The sequence below is a fragment of the Sabethes cyaneus genome, chromosome 2 (assembly GCF_943734655.1).
Source record: "Sabethes cyaneus chromosome 2, idSabCyanKW18_F2, whole genome shotgun sequence".
NCBI classification, from domain to species: Eukaryota; Metazoa; Arthropoda; class Insecta; order Diptera; family Culicidae; genus Sabethes; species Sabethes cyaneus.
The window spans coordinates 25,189,664-25,214,277 of NC_071354.1; the positions used below are offsets into that span (position 1 = coordinate 25,189,664).

The 24,614-nt window shown below is 41.2% G+C and overlaps 1 protein-coding gene across 4 annotated transcripts in view; it reads right to left on the reverse strand.

The window, feature by feature from the left end:
* Window positions 1-24,614, reverse strand: part of LOC128738144 (single-stranded DNA-binding protein 3) — a 106,472-nt gene that overhangs the window by 73,457 nt on the left and 8,401 nt on the right. For 3 of the 4 annotated variants that reach the window (XM_053833034.1, XM_053833030.1, XM_053833033.1), the window contains exon 2: window positions 2,719-3,677. The gene's annotated coding sequence lies outside the window, so the exon portion shown is untranslated. Of the gene's footprint in view, window positions 1-2,718; window positions 3,678-13,988; window positions 14,116-24,614 lie in introns of those variants that run through there. The other variant, XM_053833032.1, reaches the window with a different exon arrangement.

Consider the following 24,614-nt stretch of genomic DNA (forward strand, 5'->3'; position numbering starts at 1 on the left):
ACAACGGCTTCTCCATCTGCCATCAGTGTTTGAAGCAGCGAATTCTATGTTATGTAAACTTTTATAATGTTTCCGGGATATTTTAAATAAGCGAAAGATAAGATTTACATTCATTTGTTTACTAAAAAGCAACGACATCAAATGAAACACCGCAGCGAACGAACGAAAACAAACATTCCCGTTGCAAATTTTGAATATCGTTACTTCCTAGCGTTGCGTTTTCGCAACGCAAAGCTTCAAACCTATCTGAAAATTACAAAAATAATCAAAATTATGAAACAAAGTTTTTTTTGGCAAGCAACCGATTCTTACTAACACTGATTGAAAGGTCAGGCGTTAATAGAGGTAAAATCGAGTTTTAGGAGCATTTTTCCTTAACTGTCTGAAAAATAGCAAAACCTGTTGTTTTGTCACAGCTGTAATTATGTTACATGTAACATCTGACCTTTGAGCAAAAACAGGTCGATTAGATTTTTTTTCCAATCTTTCTTTGTTTCTCAGGGTCCAAGTTGATATCTTCAACCGGGTCTTCTCTAGAAACGAATGAAAGTGCGTTGCGTTTTCGCACTACGAATCGCCACTAGACATGTAACAAGTTTTAATTCAACCGATCAATCTGCGTATATTTTACACGAAAATTGATTTGATTCCAAAGTTGATCAACAATATTGCAGCGTGAACAAAATTTCCCTGATTGAATTTCGAAATTCCCTGATATTCCCTGATTTCCCTGATCCAAAAATGAATTCCCTGATATTCCCTGATTTTCCAGGTTTTTCCAGGAAATCGACACCCTGTTGAAATATAATACAGCAAAGTGATTGAAAAGTTGAAAATATTGAGAACCAAAATAGACTAGCCCATGAAGGAACGCACAATTTGTAGCACTTTTCAATACGTTTAGCTATTTTGACGAAATTAATCATTCGTAAACAAATTCAAGAACGAATACCTAATTCTATATTGTCATTTTCAACATTTATTTACACTCATCAATCAACTTGAAAAAATAAAGATTTCAAAGCGCCTTCTATTGTGACAGAAGAGTTTGAATAATGGCTGCTTTAACTAGTAATCCAGATCCAGTCGCGGCTATCCATATATCGGCAAAATTTTACAGAAGCCGGTGTTTTTTTAAGTGTGTGTATTGCGATGAACTATTGAGATTAATATTGCAAAATGTTATATTCCGTCACCCACGTTTTCGCACGAGACATCAATTTTGACTAAATTGTAATAAAATATCTACGCAAACTGTCGAATACAAGCAAATGGTTCAACACTTTACGAACACATTTTACGTTCTGGACATAAAATTCGTTTAGATTGACGTATAGGGAAGGGAAATAATTCGTAACCCGTTGGAATGAAGTCATTCTGTTACTGTTTTCCAGAAAAGAAAACGAACAAAATCGTCAATAGCGAAATTATTTCGAAGTCAATTGGAAAATGTTTATGATTTATCAGCATAGCATAACACACTTGTAAGAAAAAATTGCGCGATTCCACAGCCCAATTTACTTTCAGGACATCAACTTGGTCTAGCTTTAATCGAAGCAAACAATTCCCGACCTGTTGGGACAGGGAGACCCTGTCACTTTTTTATGAAATGGAAATAAACGAAATCACGTTCAATTAAAACATTTTGATAACTATATTCAATGCATTATTTAAAAATGAAGTACTTTCTGATCGATTGATGCAAATTTACAAAATCTTACGTTAACAAAAATAATATACCTTTACAATCTTAACTGTTTTGCACAAAACCCGCAACTTTAAATACCAAATCTTGAACCAGTTCAGGCCGTAACTACCCATGGTACTCTGTTCGAAAAAAAAACTTTTCACTAGAAAACAAACCCAGTTCATCATCCGGAAGCAAACCGTCAAAGTACGATACCTCCCGCTGGAAAGTGTAGTTTGCCCCCGAAAAATGTGAAGTACCTACATAAGCGTGCTGCTGCTGCTGCTGCTATGTACAGTGTACGATGAGGCAAGCGAAAAAAGCAAGCCAGTAAGCAGCGACCTGCAAAAAGAAACCAATGGAAACTTTAACTGTACTCGATTTTTCTTCTTTTTGCTTCCAACCTTCCCCGTTGGTATTGCCTCGTTTTTTTTTGCGTACAACTTCACAAAAGTGTCTCAAATACAGGAAAAATGCAACGCGACGAACAGTAATAACCATCAATATTACATACAGAGGCGATCAAGCCGCAGAGCAGTCGCACGAATACATCAAATCATATCGGAACTTCCAATGTTTTTACTTGGATTGTTGATTTTTTTCGCTACCCTGTCTATCCCACATAGACAGGGCAGAGCGCTAGCGACCGTCCAACATACAATCACAGCACTGATCATCACGCGTGTCACGCGAGAAAAGGAAGCAAAAATCGTAACTCGTCAATGTCCGTCACTGTCTGTAGCACAGGGCTGCGGATTCGAAACCCACACCACACGGTCCGAGAGGCACACGCTCGCTCTCACAAACACAAAAGCAAAATAGTGCGGCTCATACTCTACTCCCGCACCAGTTGTGTGTGCACTGCGAAGCGTATATCGAAACAGTATTGAAATCTTCATCCCGAAAGAATTCTCCATCATTCCATACAATCGACCAAATTTGACAAACCTGACATTGACAACTTTGTAAAGCGATCCATTCGATGCAAAACATTTATAACATCCTAATTTAGCAAGCAACGAGATACTCACACATATTTCTCACTTATCAGCACTTTTTAGTAATCATCACTAAAACTAGTATTATTTGTTTGTTTTACTAATGTAGCTGGACCGATCACACTATTTCCGGACGGTCATTTTCAGTCCGGAGACTCGATAGCACGATTGCGCGATCTGTCACTCAATCTCGAGATCCGGCACTATCTAGCAGATCCAGATAACATTCGCATGCAAAACACAAAAAACCGATAATTTATTCCTTCTCTCCTGGAGGACGCGTGTACTATTTCACTCCGCAACGTTCGCGAGATGCGTATAGTTCTGCTACTGCTTATCCACTAAATGAAGGCTCACTTCACTTCATCAAAACGCCACCACATAGCAAACATACACAGGCGGCAGCAGCAGCAGCCCCGAAAACGACGAACCGCTCACGTCGTCAGATCTTTTGGTGAACCAACAAACAACTACGTACAACACTGCCGCGTACGGAGATGGCTCTTCTCTCTTCTTTACCTACCCACTCTTCAAACCGAACGACCGACCGACAACCCAACCGACACACGGCTGTACCGATTTACTGCGCGGCTGATTTCAGGGGTTATGCTTCTTCCATCACCTCACCCTCCAGAGACGACCAACGCACTACTACAAGCTCACTCGACAAGCTCGACTCGTCTGAGCTAGCACAAACACACTGGCTCGGAAATTTACACCCCGCTTTCCTCTATTCTACCGTCTGCCTAGTGAGCATTCCGCATTGGTGGCATTACCGACGAATGTAACAACGTGTTTCTTTCTAGCATTGGAATATGCACCACTTTCGAATGATGTCGCCGATTTTTGGTTTACCGGGGGTACCCTAGCAAATGACCCCACCGATGTTTTTTTATGCTTCTGCCTATGTTGCCTAGGTATTGGTGCATTCAACGGACTCGTTGGTACTGGTAGAGATCCTCGTTGCTTGATGATTCCGTCTCTTCGTCTACCTATAGAAGCGGAAAGAGAACCAACAAGGAGAAATAATAAGTTGAAGCATCATGAATACATACAGGAGAGATCATTAAATGATATATAGCTAAACGACGAAGGAAAACCTGCCAGCAGAGACGAAGCAAGCGATGAAGGGAGGAAAAAGAACGCTATATCAACGAGCAGCGTTCAAGCACCGAACATGACTTGAACATGATTTCAAATCAAACTGGAAAAACCGCGACTAAAGCGAGGTATTTTTCCGTGATTCTATAACTTTTCTCCAGCATGCTCTGTGTGACTGCAAACACACTGACTCAATGTTTGGTTGGTTTTGGTTTGTATATTTGGTTGCTAGCCGTATATCTTACAAGCAACGATGAGTAGAACAGCCAAGTGTATCTATATTCGGCATATGTAAAGCACTACAAAAAGATACATGTACACAAGTGCTTAGCGTGCTAGCTGTCAGCTAAAACCCGAAAATCCTTGATTCAATTATCCCAAGCAGACAATGGGTACATCTACCCTTCGCCTATGTGCCCCAAAAGTAATATATGTAGGAGTCGATTCGATGATGACGACGATGTCGTATGTGCGTTCGCTCGCTCGAACTCGATTGCTGTTGTAAAAACGGCAACAGCAGCGCAGAGTGGAGCAAAATTGAGGCAACTTTTTCACTGTCTGTCCGCTGCTCCCTCGCCAGGGCCGTTGGGCACCAAAACACGTCAATCAAGCTCGTCGTCGGTCGTCGCAGCGAAGACGAGTGGAGACGCCCGGTCGGTCGTTTGCCCCTGCAAAACGAACGACGACGACGACGATTAAAGCTGCGGGCTCAGGCGAAGATTTTGTCTCGCTTCCATGCAACAACACTTGCACTAAAGACTCGTCCGTGACACAGAATCGAAATAATAATAATAATAATAAAAACTTTGCGTTAAAGTTTGATACTGAACTCGCCCCGGGGCGGAGATGTTGCTACCCGTCGAGACGGTCACCTTGACCAGTTCAATTATTGGTACACATTAAGTTTATTAGTAAATTATCTACTAGCATAAAAATGGCAACCAAATAAATCAACATCTTTTTTGTCATGGGCTTCTGTAAAATAAACTACAACTTATTTTCATTCGAATTAAGTAAATATAAACCAATATAAAATTCTTGCGCACTTTTAGGTGAATCAAAACAAAGATTTGAACGTTTTTATATCGCACCAAACTAATATTACCGAAAATTTAAAAAAACGACTTACAAACTACTTGCCGCTCCATTCAAATCTTCAGTCTTTCAGCTGTGCAGAATAGAACATTCAATTTATGCAATATATCCAATATCTGGATTGTTTCAAACGTCGAAATTGCAAGGCGTGTCCCTACAACAAATATGTATTACAATCCTTTAAACTTCTTTTCGTGCATATATTAATTATTAGTAATCATTTTCTTCAGTGCTTGAAATAGGTTACCATTGCACTCCTAATTTTATGAATGTTTCTTGCAGCATTTTTTTCAGCTTTCGAATGCTGGTCTAAAATGAAAATCGGTTGGGGGCTCATAGTGAAAATGGCGATTTTTTGATAAAATCCAATATGGCGACCAAATCCAAGATGGTCGCCAAAAAAATTTTTACTCCATTTGAAAGCCTTGTTCTTTACAGAACCGGGCCATTTGTTAGTTGTTTCATGGCAAATTTATGAAATATCACATGATATAGATCTGAAGGTTTGCTCAAAATACAACTTTTTTCACCATTCTTTCACCAAATGCAGCGCAGAGCTTCGCAAACCCAAAAGGAAGTCCAGAGTCAAGTTTTGCGAGAGCACCCAGACTCTGCCCGAGGCGGCGCGACTCCAAAAAGCATTAGCCAAGGACCATAACAATGACCTAGGGCAAATGAAAAAAGAGGATGGAAGTCTCACTGTTACTACTAGGGAAACATTGGAGATTCTTATGAACACGCATTTCCCTGGTTCGACAGTGACCACTGGAAGTGACGTCGACGGGTAGCAGCAAATTGAGTCATCACTCAGTGTCTTAACTTAACTCGGTCTTAACGACTCGGTTCTACTTGCACGCCGACTGTTTACGGAAGCTTCAATCAATAGGGTACCCAGCTCCTTTGAACCAATGAAGTCTCCAGGTCCGAATGGCATACTAACTACCCATCTTCTTACAAAAAACGCGCTTCATTGCCTAGTAACGCTGATTGAAAAGCCACTCCAGTGACAAGAGACGTCACTTTGTGCTTTTTTTGATATTGAAGGCGCTTTCGACAACTTATATGGACAATCTTATATGGTGGCCAAAGGTGAACGAGGTGACAGCGCAACGTCAAGCTAAACAAAGCTCAACGCCTGGCATGACTAGCGTCATGCGCACAACACCATCTCCAGCCATGGAGGCAATGTTATGCCACATCTTCTTGGGAAGAAGAAAGCCGAATTTGGTACACTAAGAGTTGCCTGTTCTTCGTAATGCGAAAGGTTTGCCTCAGTTCATTTACTACGATTATTGTGTGATTTTGATGAAAAATAATATTTTAAATTACACTGGCAGCGAATAAATACTGAAGATACTGAAGTGTTGATTTCATGTACGCCAAAATACTAAGGTGTCCCTAAGCCTTAGGGCCTAAGGGGATTTTCCTCTACTACAGTGGACCCCCGTTCGTTTGAACGATTCCTCATGCAAACTAACGGGGTTACTTTTTAATTTGAACAACTGGTAACCTGAAATATGCTGAAACCTGTGTGAACTGGCTGCCCTGCTCTTTGTTATTGTTTTAGTTGGCAGTTGCAAGTGCGAATATTGCATTTTCCGATCGGATTTCTATCTTAATCGTTAGGAAAACGAAATGTGAAACCGATTAAACACGCTAGGTCAGTACAAGCAAATCGTGTTTATGTGCATTGTCTGCATAAACAAATGATGTCATGTTGAGAATGACATTTGAACCATTTTTAATTTGCACGTCGTGCAAACCAACGGGGTTCAAATTAAAAAGTGTTCAGATTAAAAATGGTCAAACGAACGGGGGTCCACGGTATTAGCCATGTAACATGATGATTTTTTAAGAGAATGATCAGGTTTGCAGACAAAGATGTCGTAACATACTTGAAAGGGACCAAATTGGCTACCTTCGCGTACTAAGGGAGTTAAAACTATCACCTCTAGTAACGACAATCTCTGACTAGATGGAGACACAGCCTAACATGGATGTTCCATATAGTATAATTGATACTGATCGCACTACATGGAGCAATGGAGCGCCCGTTTTCCCATCCGGTACCATCTGTTTCTTTACTTACTTAGGTGGCTTGCCGTCCTAAGACAAGTCTGTTGACAGCCTGTTGAACAAAGTTTCTCCATGTAACTCGATTGAGGGTTACCGCTCTCCAATTCCTCGGACACCGAGTATTCTCCGCCAGATCTCGCTCCATCTGGTCTAACTATCTTGCACGCTGCGCTCCTGGTCGTCTTGTTCCTACCGGATTTGAGGCTAACACCATCTTTGCAGGGTAGTTGTCCGGTATTCTTGCAACATGCCCTGCCCATCGTATCCGTCCAGCTTTAGCCACCTTCTGGATACTGGGTTCGCCATAGAGCTGTGCGAGCTCATGGTTCATCCTCCGCCTTCATACTCCGTTCTCCTGTACGCCGCCAAAAATCGTTCTTAGCACTCGTCGTTCGAAAACTCCGAGCACTCGCAGGTCCTCCTCGAGCATTGTCCATGTTTCATGCCCGTAGAGAACAACCGGTCTAATAAGCGTCTTGTACAGGGTGCACTTTGTAGGGGGACTTAGTCTGCTCGACCGCAATTGCTTGTGAAGCCCATAGTAAGCACGACTTCCGCTGATAATACGCCTCTGAATCTCACGGCTGGTATCATTGTCAGCCGTTACCAGTGAGCCAAGGTAGACAGACCTCAAACTCATCGCCGTCGATCAATATACTACTGCCCAAGCGGTGTCGTTCGGTCTCGGTTGCGCAAGCCAGCGTGTACTTTGTTTTAGACGTATTTACCTTTAACACAATCTTTTCTGCTTCGCGCTTTAGTCTCGTGTACTGTTCAGTCACCGCCACAGACGTTCTGTCGATAATATCCATGTCATCGGCAAAGCAGACGAATTGACTAGATTTGTGGAATATCGTGCCCCGCGTGTTTATATCCGCTCGGTTCATAACACCTTGTGAGAAGCAGAGATGCCGAATTGACCTTGTAGCGCTATGCTGAACAGCAGGCATGAAAGACCATCACCTTGACGAAGCCCTCTATGTGATTCGAATGAACGAATCCACCCGAAATCCGAACACAGCACTGTGTACCATCCATCGTAGATTTAATCAGTTTGATGAGCTTCCTGGGGAAGCTGTTCTCGTCCATGATTTTCCATGGCTCTTTCCGGTCGATGGTATCATATGCGGCTTTGAAGTCAACGAATAAATGATGCGTGGGAACTCTGTATTCACGGCCCTTTTGGAGGATTTGCCGCAGTGTAAATATTTGATCCGTTGTAGACCGACCTTCGATGAAGCCGGCTTGATAAGTACCCACAAATCTGTTCGCAATTGGTGATAGACGGCGGAAAATGATCTGGGACAGCACTTTATATGCGGCATTGAGAACGGTGATCGCTCGATAGTTCTCACAGTCCAACTTGTCGCCCTTTTTATAGATCGGGCAGATAACCCGATCCCCCCCCCGTATCCCAAATTCTAACAATTAGTCGGTGTAGGTCAACATGCGGCCCTTCAAATAGGCCTGCGGACTGATTTGAGAGAGATGGTGGACTTATGAGTAACTTTTTTGATGACACAGGGATCACTCAAATCCATCGTAATGCCTCGTGCATTTTGTAGTGCCGAATGCTTTCCCGTTTAAATCTTGTGGTAATTCCCAGAAAATGGTTTTTATTGCCGCATATTTTGCATTTTGTTTTGCGCAGGAATGACAGAGGAATTTGCGGCCCGCGACATCAAGGGGCGATCTCGTGTGGCGCGCACCGTGCCTATACCTGGGCACCACTGGTGTAGACAAACGACCAGCTTTTCTGGCCCCATTTTAATAAGCTCCGCTCCGATGCCATCTTTTCCAGCTGACTTGTTGTTCTTTAGCTGCATGATGGCCTCCTTAACTTCGCCTATCGTTGGGGCTGGCACCTCTTCCCCGTTTGTTGCACCGTCGATATCGCTTTCCCCGCCGCCATGGTTCTCCCCCTGGGCGCCATTCAGGTGTTCGTCGAAGTGCTGCTTCCACCTATCGGTCACCTCACGATCGTCCGTCAGAATACTGCCAGTCTTATCCCGAGACATTTCGGCTCGCGGCACAAAGCCTTTGCGGGATCCGTTCAGTTTCTGGTAGAACTTTCGCGTTTCCTGAGAACGATGCAGCCGCTCCAACTCTGCATATTCCTGCTCTTCCAGGTAGCGCTTTTTCTCCCGAAAGATTTGGTTTCGCTGCATCTTCTTCTGTTTGTGTCTTTCCATGTTCTGACGTGTGGCACTGCGCATCTTGGCCGCCCGCGCAGCGTTCTCCTCATCCATCATCCTCCTACATTCATCGTCAAACCAATCGTTCCGCTGATTCCGGGCCACATGCCCGATGGAGCTCTACGGTACACTGCAACTGCTGATGGCTGTTTTGATAGTATTCCAACAGTCCTCGAGAGGGGCTTCGTCCAGCTCGTCCTCTTCCGGCAGCGCAGCTTCGAGTGAATGCGCGTAGATTGCGGCGACGTCTGGCTGCTTCAGCCGCGCGAGATCTAACCGAGGCTGGCGTCGGTACCGAATGTTGTTCACAACGGAGAGTCTTGGGCGCATCTGAACCATCACTAGGTAGTGATTCGAGTCAACGTTAGCGCTTCAATAGGATCTGAAGTCGAAAATGTCTGAGAAGTGCCGACTGTCGATCAAAACGTGGTCGATCTGTGATTCTGTCTGATTTGGTGACCTCCAAGTGTACTTGTGAGCCTCCCAGTTGGCCTCGAGGTAAGACGCTGGTCTAATAAGCCAGTCGTCGTATGTTCGAATCTCGGCTGGGAGAGGCTGTTAGAGTCAATAGGATCGTAGCACTGACCCCGCACTGTCCTGTATTCTAACAGCTGGTTGCGAAGTCTGTCGTATAAAAAACAGAAGGTCAAATTTCGATAACGGAATTAGCACCCAGGCTTTGCTTCAAGTGTACTTGTGATGGATTCTGTGCTGGAAAAAGGTACTACGTACGGCCATATTCTTGGAGGCGGCAAAGTCGATAAGTCTTAGGCCGATTTCATTGGCCCGCTGTTTCTTTACAGATGGATCAAAAATTGAGGTTTTTGAATTAAAGAAACTCTTCCATTGGGAAAATAGAACCACCGTTTTATAAGCGGAAATGCAATATAGTTTTGCGCCAAGATATGTCTAAAACGAATGTATAGGCATGCGAAAATCGGTATCTTTACGGACAGCCAGGCTGCACTACTGGCTGTCAAGTCCACTTAATGTGCATCCAATTTAGTTTGGGAGTGCAACACAATTCTAAGGGAACTCTCCCGCCAGAACAAAATTTCATTATTCTGGGTGCTTGGACAGTGCGGAATCGAGGATAATGAGCTTGCCGACAGCCTAGCGAGACAAGGATCAACTCAGCGGTTCATTGGCACCAAACCGTTTCTGGAATTCTTCGAATTCAGGCTCTAGTAGAATTTAATTTGGAAAAAAAATCTTTTCAATAATATGGTCCAAAAAACGAGCTCAAACAACTTAGCAATCAAGCTCTGGGCGGGAATTCGACGATTATACTTGTCGACGTACATTTTGTCCCTCTTTTTATAGACAGGAAACGAAAAGGTAGGAAATTTACCATCTGCCCCCAAAGAGATACTAAAAATATGGTGAAGTGGAGTGGACTAGTAGAACACTTTTTCAGCAGGATGGTTATTTCAATATGCCATCATGTTTCTCCAGACTTTATATTCTTTTATAAGGGGTGTTCGATAACATCGTACACACTGTTCCTAATATAGGCTTAAGAATAAGCATATTATTATTATTATTATTATTGATGTCCTAGTTATATTAAAATCATAAGAGTCAGATATTCAACATTGAATTCACGACAACACACAACTATAGGATTGTTGGTCAAATAGAGAACGTTTCATTGAAAGCCGAAAGAAATCAGATCGCCGGGTCAGCTGTGGGCAGAGTTTAAGAGCGCTTTGATATTCGTAGGGAGGCAAACGAATTGCATCAGCTCAGGGCAGCATTGGCACGGTGTACCGAAAAAAGTGGCGTTAGATTCGTTCAGTCCTGTTGATCTGGACAACATAGTACGGTCCCATTCAATCGCTCCGTACTCCAAAGTACTGTGACCCTGCGCAGTACAGAGTTTTCAGGCAATAGACATCATCTAATTGCTGCATATTCCTTTGGATGAAATCTAGTACGAGTACCGCATATGCTTTAGCGGTAGTAATTGCAACGTACTGAGTGAAACATAATTCGCTATCCAAGAGGATTCCCAAATCTTCCAAAGAATTGACTCGGCTGATAATGACTGTTTCCATTCTATAATCAATCAAAGTTGCTTGTCTGTTTTTGCAGAATGAGATGCAGATGACATTACATTTCTGCACATTATCTTCTACCCCATTCAGTGTACACTAATTCAGCAGAAAATCGATATTGGACAGTATAGCGCAGTAATCAACAATGGATGCTAGCCATCCGCTTGCTATAATTTTGGGTCATCAGCAAAAATATGTTTTGGAGATTTTATAGTGGAGCACAAATCGTTCCTAATAGGAATGAACAGCAGTGGGCCTAGGTTGCTTCCTTGAGGCAGACCCTATTTTGTGAGAGAGAGAACTAGTTCTATTAACACGTACAAAAGCATTGTACCCGGTAAAATACGACAGTATCCACATCTCGGTAAAATACGACAATATCAACTATTCAGGAAATCTCAACCTTTCCAACAAGGTTACCATTAAAAAATGCGGTCCCTATCAAAGGCTTTAGCAGGATTCATGTTGTGAACCGATTGATATGGTGCGCTAGCTTACACTTCTTATTCTAATAAACTGCCCACAAACGAGTAGTACAGTGCCTTCAGGTTGTAGACATCGAAAAAAAACTTTGAATGTCTCTTCAAGATACACCGGGTCAGTGAATCAACTAACACAGTACATCGCAAATGTACGTGAAACCATGCGAAAAAACTGTGAATTCTTTACGGTATTTTTAGTTGGATGGAGCCCAAAACTAAAAAAGCTATGTTCCCGATTTCCTACCTGTTTTACTTGGTATACTGCAGGCGCAAGCTAGTCGGATGAATAACATGAGCTGCAAAGACAGCTGTCAGCTGTTTCAGAGCCAAGTTGAATAAATATTGGCCACAGGTACCGGTGTGTACCTGTTTCCCAGGTAAGGATACTACTGCTAATCATTCGTATAATGGAGTTAAATGCTTTTTTCTGTGGGTTAAAAAATGTTCCACTGAATTCAACACTTAACTAAGTCCAACAGTAATCCTTTTAGGATTAACAAATTCTAAAGCACTCTTGAATTCAAAGTCGTAGCGTTATAAAATGTGGAATCCATTTCGAAAGCAATTGTCAAATTATTGGAATCCAACCCAAGAATTGGAATTTTTGTTAATAAACTCCTAGTAGTATAATCCACGGTATTATAACATTTGGCTTTAATATTCCACAGGTAGTCCACCCTATTTCCGCATACAAGAGGCGCTCGTCCCATTGATCCGGCAAGTAAGACAGTACGGAGTGTATAATATAAGCAATGGAAGAGAAACATCTCTGTTGCTTTCTCACTTATCCACGGTGTCTCTCCCGCGCCTCGCGGAACAACTCGCACGCGTGCTGAAATACTTTTTTTTTGTTCGCTTCCAATAATATTCCTCTTCATATTTCTTCCTTTTATTATTCACCCGGTTCAGTTGGCTGCCGTTTTTTTTTTTGTTTCTCCCGTTGCTACATACAGGTACACCACCCTGTACGATCCGTTGGTAGGAAAAATACCAGTGAAAATAAAACACAAATATATAACAATAATCATGAGCCAACGAGCGCAATGTAGCAATTGCCACACAGGCAGAGAGACACTGAAAGAGAGATAGATGAAGAGACAGAGACGGCTGGCAACAACAAAGAGTAGTACCTCTACCTACTATATATCTGAACTAGTACATACACATAAAGGAGGCCAAATGGGAAAGCAAAAAGTGCAATTGCGCGGATCCACTAGCAGGGTCAGGAAAAACTATTCCGTAGTCTTGCAATATGTTAATGTACGAATATGCTAGTAGATTGGAATGTTCCATTCGACCTCGATAGTTGATAATTTAACGCAAACATCCCCGTCTCAATTCAAGGGATATAAAAAATTATAAATATTTATATTATTTTTATATAAATGATCGTGTTTTTACAAGTGTATAAATTATCATTGGTTCCAGCATCAGCAAATGCTGATTATGCTCTAAAAAGGCCCCAAAAACTTCAGTAAATGCTGATTTCCGAAACACAGAACTTCATCCAAACTTTTTTTTTTTTTTCCTGTATGGACTCATCACTGCGACCAGTAAGTTAGATCTATTGTGATATCGCCCGGGTGTTTGTTGTATAACCCGCACTGCATTTATTTTAGCTATAGTCGCTATTGAGTGAGCGATATGCTTATTGAATTTCTTTTTTTTTTTATGCGTGCTTGTGTGTAATTGGGTACCCTTCTTTCAATGTTTTACTCTACTTTATCCACCTCGTTCCACATGACAGCGCACAGTCCCCAATTATAGTCATCCCTGGCGTAGCAAACCAGTGCATTTTTACTATAAGGGTCTCATTTTTGCACTGTCAATAGGCCATATCGGGATAATATAGAACTCAGCATGAAGGAAGGGCGATGAGGGGCCTGAGAATAAACCCATGCTAAAGTCACTTTGACATCGAATGGCCTGATTCTACTAAGATTCGAACCCATGACCATTCGCTTGTCAAAGCAGACTCGGTAACCTTGCGGCTACAGAGCCCCCCCATCCAAACTTTAGACCTAAGCCCATTCATACTCTGAACATGTACGACATTCCATCCAGTATAATCATTCCATCCAGTAAAAGAACCATTTATAAAAAATAACGATTCTCAAATAAACCCGACCTATTTGACTGTAACTGAAGAATAAATTTGTAGTTACTTATAAAATGTCCCATTCATGGATTTAAATGAAAATCCCATTGACAAGATAAATTACACAATTTTTTGTTTATTATTCAATCACGACCCTGATTTCATAAATTATAAGCATAATTCATAACCATAGACTCACTAATCTATCCTGCACCAAACGTGACTGGTGGATACACTAAAAGTATTTTTGAACAAGGCTTTAAACGCATCCCCGAAACACAATCCGTATTAAATCCAAGAAAGCTGAGCCGAGGTCAAATTCAGTACTTCGCACTTTAAAGATTTAATCTATCCCGTCGATTATCAGTTTGTACGGTACAAAATTACCCGCCGGAGTGCCACCCTACCATTTCCGTATTTCCCAAGCCACTACTGCTTAAGTATGCAACCCCCGGCTCCTGAATACGACGCACACCATCATCGCAAACCGAGTCGACTATTTACTCTGTCTATTCACCCACCGACCGCCGGCCGTCAGCCACCCACAGCCAGCCACAACCCTGCGTCGTTCATCATTCAGCACCCCCCGAAGTGCGCCCATCAAGCAGTCAAGCGTCAATCGTCGCCACTCACGACGACGTCGATGATGCCACCTCATAGTCCACGTAGACCGTGCAATCGTGGTTCCAACAATCATCATCGCAGTACCATCATTGCCATCATCTTCACCGCTGCGCTACTGCGCTCGCTGGTCGTTGCTCGTCAATGTTGGTGTATTCGAGCAACACTCGACGTCTCTACGCTATGTGCATACCTAGCCGACTGGCCGGGGGATGACGATGAAGGCAGTCACACGACCGACCGACTACACTCTCTTCCTACCGTTGCGTTCGGTCGTTCGTTCCCCGGCGCAGAGGTAGCTCTCCCTTACGGTGGATTATCTGTGAGTCTCTACATTCACTATGTACATGTAGGTATACACAACAGCCCTATGCTGTAAACTCATCATACATAGACAAAACGCTCGGCAATGAACCAAGAAATTATGCGATCTATTCCCATAGCAGTCGCCTTGAATTGCTTCATTCTCATTCATATAGAACGAATTCCTGCTGAATTTTAAAATCACAGAGACATGTTTGTGTAATATTTCGTATATTAAAAATATGTAAAAAAAGATGCAATTCAATCTATTCAAATGCAATTTTTTTATACCTAATGAATATCACCGAATTTGGAATCAATACTTTGAGACGATTCAACAAAAGGGTAACAACCTTAACAAATAAAATGAAAAGCAAAGGACCTAAATGAGAGCCCTGTGGAAATGTTACTATGGCCTTCCAGCATTGGACAAAAGATAGGAGTCACAACGACAACTTGTTAAGCGTAGCTACCTATTACCCCCCCCCCTTCCTTTCCACTCTTTCCCCTCCATTCCCAAAAAATCCTTCTTCATTACTTTCCCTTACCATCGCTTCATCAATTGTAGAAACATCGTTTCAAAAAAAAAAAATTAATGGTACAATACCTAGACAACCTAGAAAAGTATCTACCGCTCTGATGATATCTGTTTCTTGTGTTAAAAGAGATTGCCAATCTATGCGAATTAACCTTCGAGTGATAAGTTCATAATTCAATTTTTTTGCGGTTGTAAACCTGGTCATATTCACACTCAGAAGGACGCGATCTCTTAGTGTCAACTAACAGCGAATATTCAATATTCTTCTCACAGGCCCTGTGGATCGCAGATATTGGTGAACCTTTGAACCACAGCAAACTGGATGGAAAAGAGACTGCACAACCACCTTATTAAGCGTGCGCGGTTAAGTTATTTTTAGACGCAAATTGTGCCTCTTCCTTCGTCTAATGTAATCATATCACCAAATGAGAAGCTTTAATCTAAGTCGTTTGCAGATTGCACATATAAACAAGAATCCCTTTTTACCTGATTTTTTTGTTTGTCGTCTTTTTACGTCCAAAATTTGAATTACCGTGCTCTCTTTTTCTAATCTCATATCATACTAACGCAGCCAATATGAATTCCAATGTCCTTCCATTTACGTTCAAAATTTGAATTAATCCTGTCTTCGAAAAGTTCGAAAACAGACACTGAGGAAGCCTGCAAGTCGTAGGCGAAATACGTATCTGTCATTGAATAAAATACACATAGTAGAATTAAATTGGATAAGTTTTCTTATTTTTTATTTTTAGGTTTCGTATTCTACTAAGACGCTCCAAAAACTTCAGTTAATCCTGTCTTGTTACAACCGATTTGTTTACGTCCCTCCAATAGTGGATGCAAGACTAGACTTAAGGGTACAATGTCACTTACAGGTTTGACTTTGAAGGATATGATATCAAATTAAGTCAAACTAAGTAACTAACTATAATCTATAAAATTATAGTCAAACTAAGTAATAATATTGTTTGAGTTAGTCGAAGAGTACAACGACAATGAAGTCACTGCGGTTGGATGAAAGTCCAGGGTGGCAACAACCTGTAAAAACCTGTCAGGGAATTTTTCAAACAACCGCAATTATCGATTAATTGAGTAGTCTAGTAAACTTTGAAATCGATAAAGAAGTACAGTGTACAAGCGTTCGATTGGGTTATCGATAATTAGCTCCGCGATTTGCAAAGGACCTTATTGAGCGCGGCAAGTTTCAATAGGCTGCCACCCCCTTTTCGTTGAGCGTTAGTCAAGTCAAATCGAATTATATTGGAGTTTTAGGACGGACCTTTGATGCGGCATGTGACTCGATTCCCAGAACAGCGAAGTAAATGCGAGTGGCAGCGCAGCGAACTTTAGCTTTGCTCGTAACTCGTTTCGCAGAGCAGATTCCAAAACCTCATCAAAGTGGTCTCTGCGAAATAACGTTTTATAGAAAAATTATAAATCGTGCATCTTAGTAGAATTCATGAACAATCGAGGAAAATATTGGAGAAATTTCACTAATTCACTGGTGAAGGTTACAAGTTGTAACCGAAATACGGGTTTAGCGCCCCAACCTTCCACGTTACGAACTTTGGGATCTAGCTTGGACCCCTGGAATTAAATTCCGATCAATCCATGGAAAGTAAAATCAGCCCCATTGGTCAGAAAGTAGCGGTGATAATAAAGTAACAAAGACATATCTAAGAATGCGCTGCCCAAAGACTTGCCAAAGACGCGCCGCGAAACTGACACAAACACAAGTTAAACTAAACAGCTTATTTAAATTAAAAAGCTGGTGGCACGGATAGTGAAAATTAAACATATGAATGGGCGCAATGGGCGCTAAAAAGTTCGGTACCGCGAGAAGATAAGAATGCGAGCGACGCACTCCGCCTAACCGATTTTTTCTATCAATTTTTCAACCTCCGCTCGGGCATTAGCTTGCAAATAAACTTGGATGGGTAAAACAACGGATAAAAAATTCATGCACCAAGTGTAATTTGCCGCTCGACAAAATACGAGAAAGCGATTGGAGAACTCGCCTAGGGAAATAGAGTAGTTGGAGAAACTTCCCTGTTTCGGTAGGTTGTGTCTTAACTCGCCGTATGGAAAAAATATACAAGCGTTGTTCTTAACAAGTCTAGCAAGATAATTGAAATACGGAGAAAATGCGTTTTCCATGTTCGGGGACGTTCCCCAAATCTATAGTATTCATAGGGTAGCACCGGGCTAGCTCCCTCGGGTATCTGTAAAGATCGGATTAACGGGAAATTAGCAGTCATTAACTTTTCATCGGAGAGCCCAATTTCGGAAGCAGTTTTTGGACCAATAAGCTGGGTTCTGGTTGTAAAAATGTAGATGCTGCCTTCTTCTTGCCAATCTGAACACAGCGAATATATTTTCATGAACAGAATTTTTGTTTCAAACAAAAAACTGCTTTTGAAATTGGCAGACTCCATGACGATTAATTTCACCTTAAGTAAATAAATTCCTCCAAATTTTTTCTCGATTAAACTTATTGTACCTCGTGATCTAGACGCATAACTTTTCCATTCCACTTCCATCCATTCACTAACATCGGTGGCAGGAAAATGTGGATGTAGCTCGAAGAGAAATTGATGTAAGTTCGTAAGTGAATGTAATGACACTAAGTAAAGCGGGGTTTCATTTCAACGTTTTAAAGTCTCTTGTATTGAAAGCAAGAAACGCACATTCAATGGTCATTCAAGACAACGAATTTCGTAATGCAAGGATGCGGAGGAAAAGCAGCCACTGCTCTAGAAGAGAATACGTGATGTAAAAGCACAGATGGAAATCAGTAAGCTGGATGAGAAAATTTCAGTAATTGGGTAAACTTCCTCGTTGATTGAAAAATAATTCAAATATGAATGAGCGAAACACATTTTCAGTTAGAATTATATCGCAATATGAAACCTGGATTTTTACCTGGGCGTTTACCTGAAAAATCAGAGAATCTTCTTTTTCGTATCGAGTTGCCACCCTGAATTCGGTTGCCAGACAAATGGAAAACTAGCTGGTGTAAAGAAGAACGAGAGGTCGTGTTCGTGGAAAAGTTCGACCAATGTGAAAATACGGAAAACTGCAAGACTACGCTTACAATAGGCAGAAAACACAGTAATGGAAACTGACAAATTGAAAAAGAAAGTTTACTCGAGTTCACTCGTGTCGAATTTTCTTGTGTTTAACCTTTCTTTAATTTATGTTATCAATTATTTGTAATATTTTCAATAATCTACTACTCTAATTGTGAAATTCTACGTCTATAAACAGACATAGCGAAGCAAAGCAAGGCCTAGGTGTTACATTCCGTTTTCGAAACATGACCTCCTTTTTTATACGATAGATCTCGCAACCAGCTGTTAGAGAACGGACAATTACGGAGCTAGTGCTATGATCCTATTGACTATTGCAGCCTCTTCCAGTCGAGACCCGAAGCGACGATTGGCTTGTTAGACCGATGTCGTACCTCGAGGCCAACTGGGAGGATAAACAGACATACTTGCATGAAAATGATTGGCTTCACGCTTCACAAGCTTCATTTGGCATCATACGACGACTGGCTTGTTAGACCAACTCCGTACCTCGAAGCTACCTGGGAAATGTTTGTTTATACATTTATGTTACTTAGGTCCTTTTGAAAAATTACGCCAAAAATATTAGAGACCCCAAATGACTACCTGGGGCACGCCAGATGATATCTATACCTATAAAAAAGGATTTCTGTCTGTCTGTCTGTCTGTCCGTATGTTCCTTATAGAATCGAAAACTACCGAACCAATCGGCATGAAAATATGCATGTAGAGGTTTTTTGGGGCCAGGAAAGGTTTTAGTGATGGTTAGAAACCCCTCCCCCCAATAAGAGGGGGGCTCCCATACAAATGAAACACAAATTTCTGCATAACTCGACAACTAATCAAGCAAATAGAACAAAATTTGGCATGTGGGTGTTTTCGGTGACAAGAATTTATTCTATGGTAAATTGAGACCCCTCCCCTCTTTATAAGGGGAATTATAACTCCTCTCCTCTTTAAAAGGGGGGGCTTCCATACAAATTTCCTCATAACTCGAGAACTAATCAAGCAAATTTGGCATGTGAAGGTTTTCGAGGGCAAGAATATTTTCTATAGTAAATTAGGACCCCTCCCCACTTTAAGAGGTGGGGCTCCTGTACCAAAGAAACACAATTTTCCTCATAACTCGAGAAGTAATTAAGCAAATGGAACCAAATTTGGCACGCGGGTGTTTTTGGAGACGAAAAATTTTTCCATGATGAATTGGGACCCCTCCCCGTTTTAGGAGGGGGGGATCCTATACACATGAAATACGAATTTCCTCATAACTGAAGAACTAATCAAGCAAATGGAACAAAATTTGGCATGTGAAAGTTTTCGAGAGCAAAAATATTTTCTATGGTGAATAAGGACCCCTCCCCACTTTAAGAGGGGGGGGGGGCTCCTATACAAACGAAATACAAATTTCCTCATAACTCGAGAACTAATCAAGCAAATGGAACAAAATTTGGCACGTGGATGTTTTTGGAGACAAATTTTTTTTCTATGATGAATTGGGACCCCTCCCCACTTTAGGAAGAGGGGCTCCTATACAAATGAAATGCAAATTTCCTCATAACTCGAGAATTAATCAAGCAAATGGAACCAAATTTGGCATGTGAAAGTTTTCTAGGGCATGAATGTTTTTTATGATGAATTAGAACCCCTCCCCACTTTAAGGGGGGGGCTCCTATACAAACGAAATACAAATTTCCTCATAATTCGAGAACTAATCAAGCAAATGGAACCAAATTTGACACGTGGGTGTTTTTGGAGACCAAAATTTTTTCTATGATGAACTGGGACCCCTCTTCACTTTAGGAGGGGGAGTTCCTATACAAATGAAATACAAATTTCCTCATAACTCGAGAGCTAATCAAGCAAATGAAACCAAATTTGGCATGTGAAAGTTTTCGAGGGCAAGAATATTTTCTATGGTGAATTAAGCCCCTCCCAACTTTAAGAGGGGGGGCTCCTATACAAACGAAATACAAATTTCCTCATAACTCGAGAACTAATCAAGCAAATGGAACCAAATTTGGCACGTGGGTGTTTTTGGAGACAAAAAGTTTTTTTTGATGAATTGAGACCCCTACCCACTTTAGGAGGGGGGGCTCCTATACAAATGAAATTCAAATTTCCTGATAACTCGAGAACTAATCAAGCAAATAGAACCAAATTTGGCATGTGGAGGTTTCTGGAGGCAAAAATATTTTCTATGGTGAATTAGGACCCCTCTCAACTTTAAGAGGGGGTGCTTCTAAACAAATGAAATACAAATTTCCTCATAATTCGAGAACTAATCAAGCAAATGGAACCATATTTGGCATGTGGGTGTTTTTGGAGGCAACCATTTTTTTATGATGAATTAGGACCCCTTACCTTTTTAAGAGGGGGGGCTCTCATACAAACGAAATACAAATTTCCTCATAACTCTAGAACTAATCAAGCAAATGGAACCAAATTTATCATGTGGGTGTTTTTGTAGGCAAGAATATTTTCTATGGCATATTTTCTATGGATTAAAGTGTTAAGAGGGGGGGCTCCTATACAAATGAAAAACAAATTTCCTCATAACTCGAGAACTAATCAAGCAAATGGAACCAAATTTGACATGTAAGTGGTTTTGGACGCAAAATTTTTTTCTATGGTGAATTGAGACCCCTCTCTTCTTTAGAAAGCGAGTTATGGCCCATCTCCCCTTTAAGAGGGTGGGCTTCCATACAAATGAAATGCAAATTTTCTCTTATCTCGAGAACTAATCAAGCAAATGGAACCAAATTTGGCATGTGGAAGATTTTGGAGTCTTGAATTTATTTTACGATAGTTATAGACCTCTCACCCCTGTGGTAGGGGGATATGGACTCTCATACAAATAAAACAGAAATTTTTGCGAAACTCAAAAACTAATCGAACTCGAGAAACTCGAGACTCTTCCATAAAACATTAGTCAATACAAGACCACAAAAACTATCTATAGTAACACTAGATTATTCACAACGCGATGGTCGCGAGTGTTGCCGGTGACCCGCCGTCGGAAGCGCCGCCCACTGGGGGGCTTGCAAAACTCGAGATTGTGACAAAGATCATCCGAGATTCATGATTTATGTACAACACAGGTTAATTTGTGGCAATACGAAGTTTGTCGGGTCAGCTAGTCTTAAAATAAAAGCGGTTATATGGGATTGGATCCACTGTAGCACCCAGTTTGATGCTCCCATGATACCTCATTTTGTCAATCGAGAATGCTTGTGAAGCTATGTTGAACGTCTTGTTTAAGTTTGTGTACATCGCATCTATTTAACTTCTCCTTTCTATACACATGATCACCGACGGATACAATTAAATATGTGGTTTCTCACAGCGTTATGTGGTTATACGACATACTTTGTGCTATGTGCTATGAGCCTATTTACTCTTACAGCCTCTCCCAGTCGTGATTCGAACATGTGATGCCTGGCTTGTTAGACCAGTATCGTACCACAGCTCTGTTTAGAGTGTCTCCTTGGCATGATTACGGTAATCGGCCGTTTCTTATACAGAGTTCAGACGTAAGTTTAGCCGCTCCCAACGCGAGGGTACAGACACTCGAAAGTTCAAAAGATAATATGAAATAACTTACTTTCGTTTGTATTTTCCACAGAAATATAAAATGACTTTGCTATCTATTTGTGGAAACCAGAAAAATTACTGTGAATAAGCATTTGGCTAAGAAACAATTTTCAGAGGGCTTTGAAATTCTAATAAATTACTGTATGTTTCGTCATATTCAAAATGATTAAGCAATACTTTGAAAAAATAATCAGCAAAATAATTTTTGAATGAAAATGCAGCAAGATTCGAACACCACTGTTCAATTGGGCTAGTAAGAACCGTGAATACCTTTTCTCCACCAGCCATCATCTGCCAGGGCCCACATATTAGTCGTTGGGAGAGGAAGACGAAAAGCCGTCGTCCATACTCCTGCTTGTTGTATGTGCAAGCTACATAACGCAAGCTATAAATATACCAATACATAGGATTCCGTACATAATAACAATATCGAAGAAGTAGAAAAAAAGATAGCGGCAAAAGAAACAGCAAAAAAATCACACCAAGAAGACAAAAGTTTCTGTCTGTGTGTGCACTTTTATCCCCTTCACCTTCTTCCACCGAGGGCCGCAACGCCGCCACCGCCGCGCCGCGCCCCAGCATACTCTACCGTGCCGATCTGCACAAGCACGGTATTTTTCCTACCTAGCCTAAGTACCAAAATCATACACTCTGATTCCGTTTGCCTCGTTTGCCTTTCCACACGCACCAGTGGACCGAGTGCTGTGCTGACTGATTTTGAACACTTTTTTCATATTTGCTACAGTGTACCACCCCAGACTGCACGGGAACCGGTTTTGGGGTTCAATAAATTAAACAACTCGTGCAGCCTCCCGAAGAACATTACCACAGAAGGAACAAAAATTCGAATGATTCTACATGCACACTTTGAGATTGAAATATGGAGGAAAGCAGGGTGAAACATACTCGCCAGGCAGAGTATTCCATCAACAAAACCCCAAATTCATTTACTTGATGTTTAACAACACACGTGTAGGAAAAGAATTGTGCAAAAATCACACTTATATTTTAAAATATCAAGTACTTTTTATACTAAAAACTGCTTCCGTGGTTAATCATACTCGACTTCATCAATCACGGCCCATTTTCGCCCCATCTCGCGCCATGGTCAGCTTCTTCGTCTTCTGGGAGTCTTCGAGCGCGTTGATCCACGGCCAAGTCTGCGTTTGTTTTCGGGGTAAATGGTAAATGGTAGACTTCGAACAACAAGCAGCAACAGCCGGCAGTTTGTTCGGAATGTCTTCTTCCCGACACGACCGGCCGGGTGCGGGTACTGCCGCCCTGCCAGCAGCACCTTTGTGGCGCACTCGATCAAAACCCCGCCGAGTCCCAATCTTCTAGCTGATGGCCGTCGTTGTGGTGGGTTCTTTCCAGAAACCTGTTTTCTGTACTGTTCTCTGCTCGCGAAGCTTCCACAACATCAACAGTCGCAACCAGCAGCAAATAATCTCGCATCGGAGGAAAATATGTATGATGTTCGTGCTTAAAATAAAACCTACGATCAAATCGATCAGAGGAAAAAAATTTAACGAAACTTGAGCGATATTGCGCAAACTTTTCTGTGCGAGCGGCGATCGGAGAATTACTGATCGAACCGAGTCAAATTGGCGACGCAAACACGCAATCATCTCGAACCGGGCTGTTTATTTTTGTTGGACAATTAACACTAGAAGGTAACACAAATAAAAATATTTGCCAGCGCTGCGAAAGTTATGTCCATTGATGATGGACTTCAGCAGATGGCGAATTATGCGTACTTTTTAGTTTCTTTTCTTAGAACTGCCGTGTTTTTGCGGCGCGTCTTTTAAAGGTTGTAAATACCTAATAAAGATGCTGCGAAAATGATCGATCGTAAGATCAGAAGCCCGGTAAAATGTAGCTTAATAATGAAATTTCATCACAGACATATTTTTGTATATTTTTTCACAATGAATAGTTTTCTGAGCGAAAATTCCTATTCATTAATACTTGACAGAGTAATGGATGGATTTTTGCTTATTTTCAAGGCAATTCACATTGCTTTTCTAGTAAGTATCTATCTAAATATAAAATGTTTCATGTATGCAGGAGAATGTCAAATTATTTTGGAAGTTTTTGTCAAACGACCCCCCCCCCCCCTTTGCCCTTTGCAAATTGACTACCAAAGCCGGGGTACATAAGAAAATTATTGAACTTGAGTAAAATTTCTATACTATTCTGTACTATAAAATAAACTATCTGAGCACTGTAGCCCAAAGAACTTAAAAAATGAGTGTACAGATTGTACCAAACAGAAACAATATATGGAAGTTCAAACAATATAAGGCCATTGCAAATCATATTTAAAGTTGGAAATTGACTTGAAAAATCGGGGGGCAAAAAAATAATTTGTAGGATATGAGTCAAATTTTTTTTATAAAATCAATTGTCTGTGGGCTCTACAGTCTGAAAAACTCGAAAAATGAGTCTTCGAGTTGAATTCTAAGCACCAAACAGAAATGGAAATTCCAACAATGGAATTTCCGAAAATCGTCCAAAAAAATCAGAGGGGTTGTGTACAAGACACGACCGCATATATAGGTGACGCAGGACTACATAAGTCTCTTTGTAGTGATAGTAGCATGTATTCATGCTTGTAATCATTCGATTCTTCATATATACGTGCTATATGCAACATATATACATGCTACATGCGTTGTATGTAACATTTATTAAAGTAGTAACA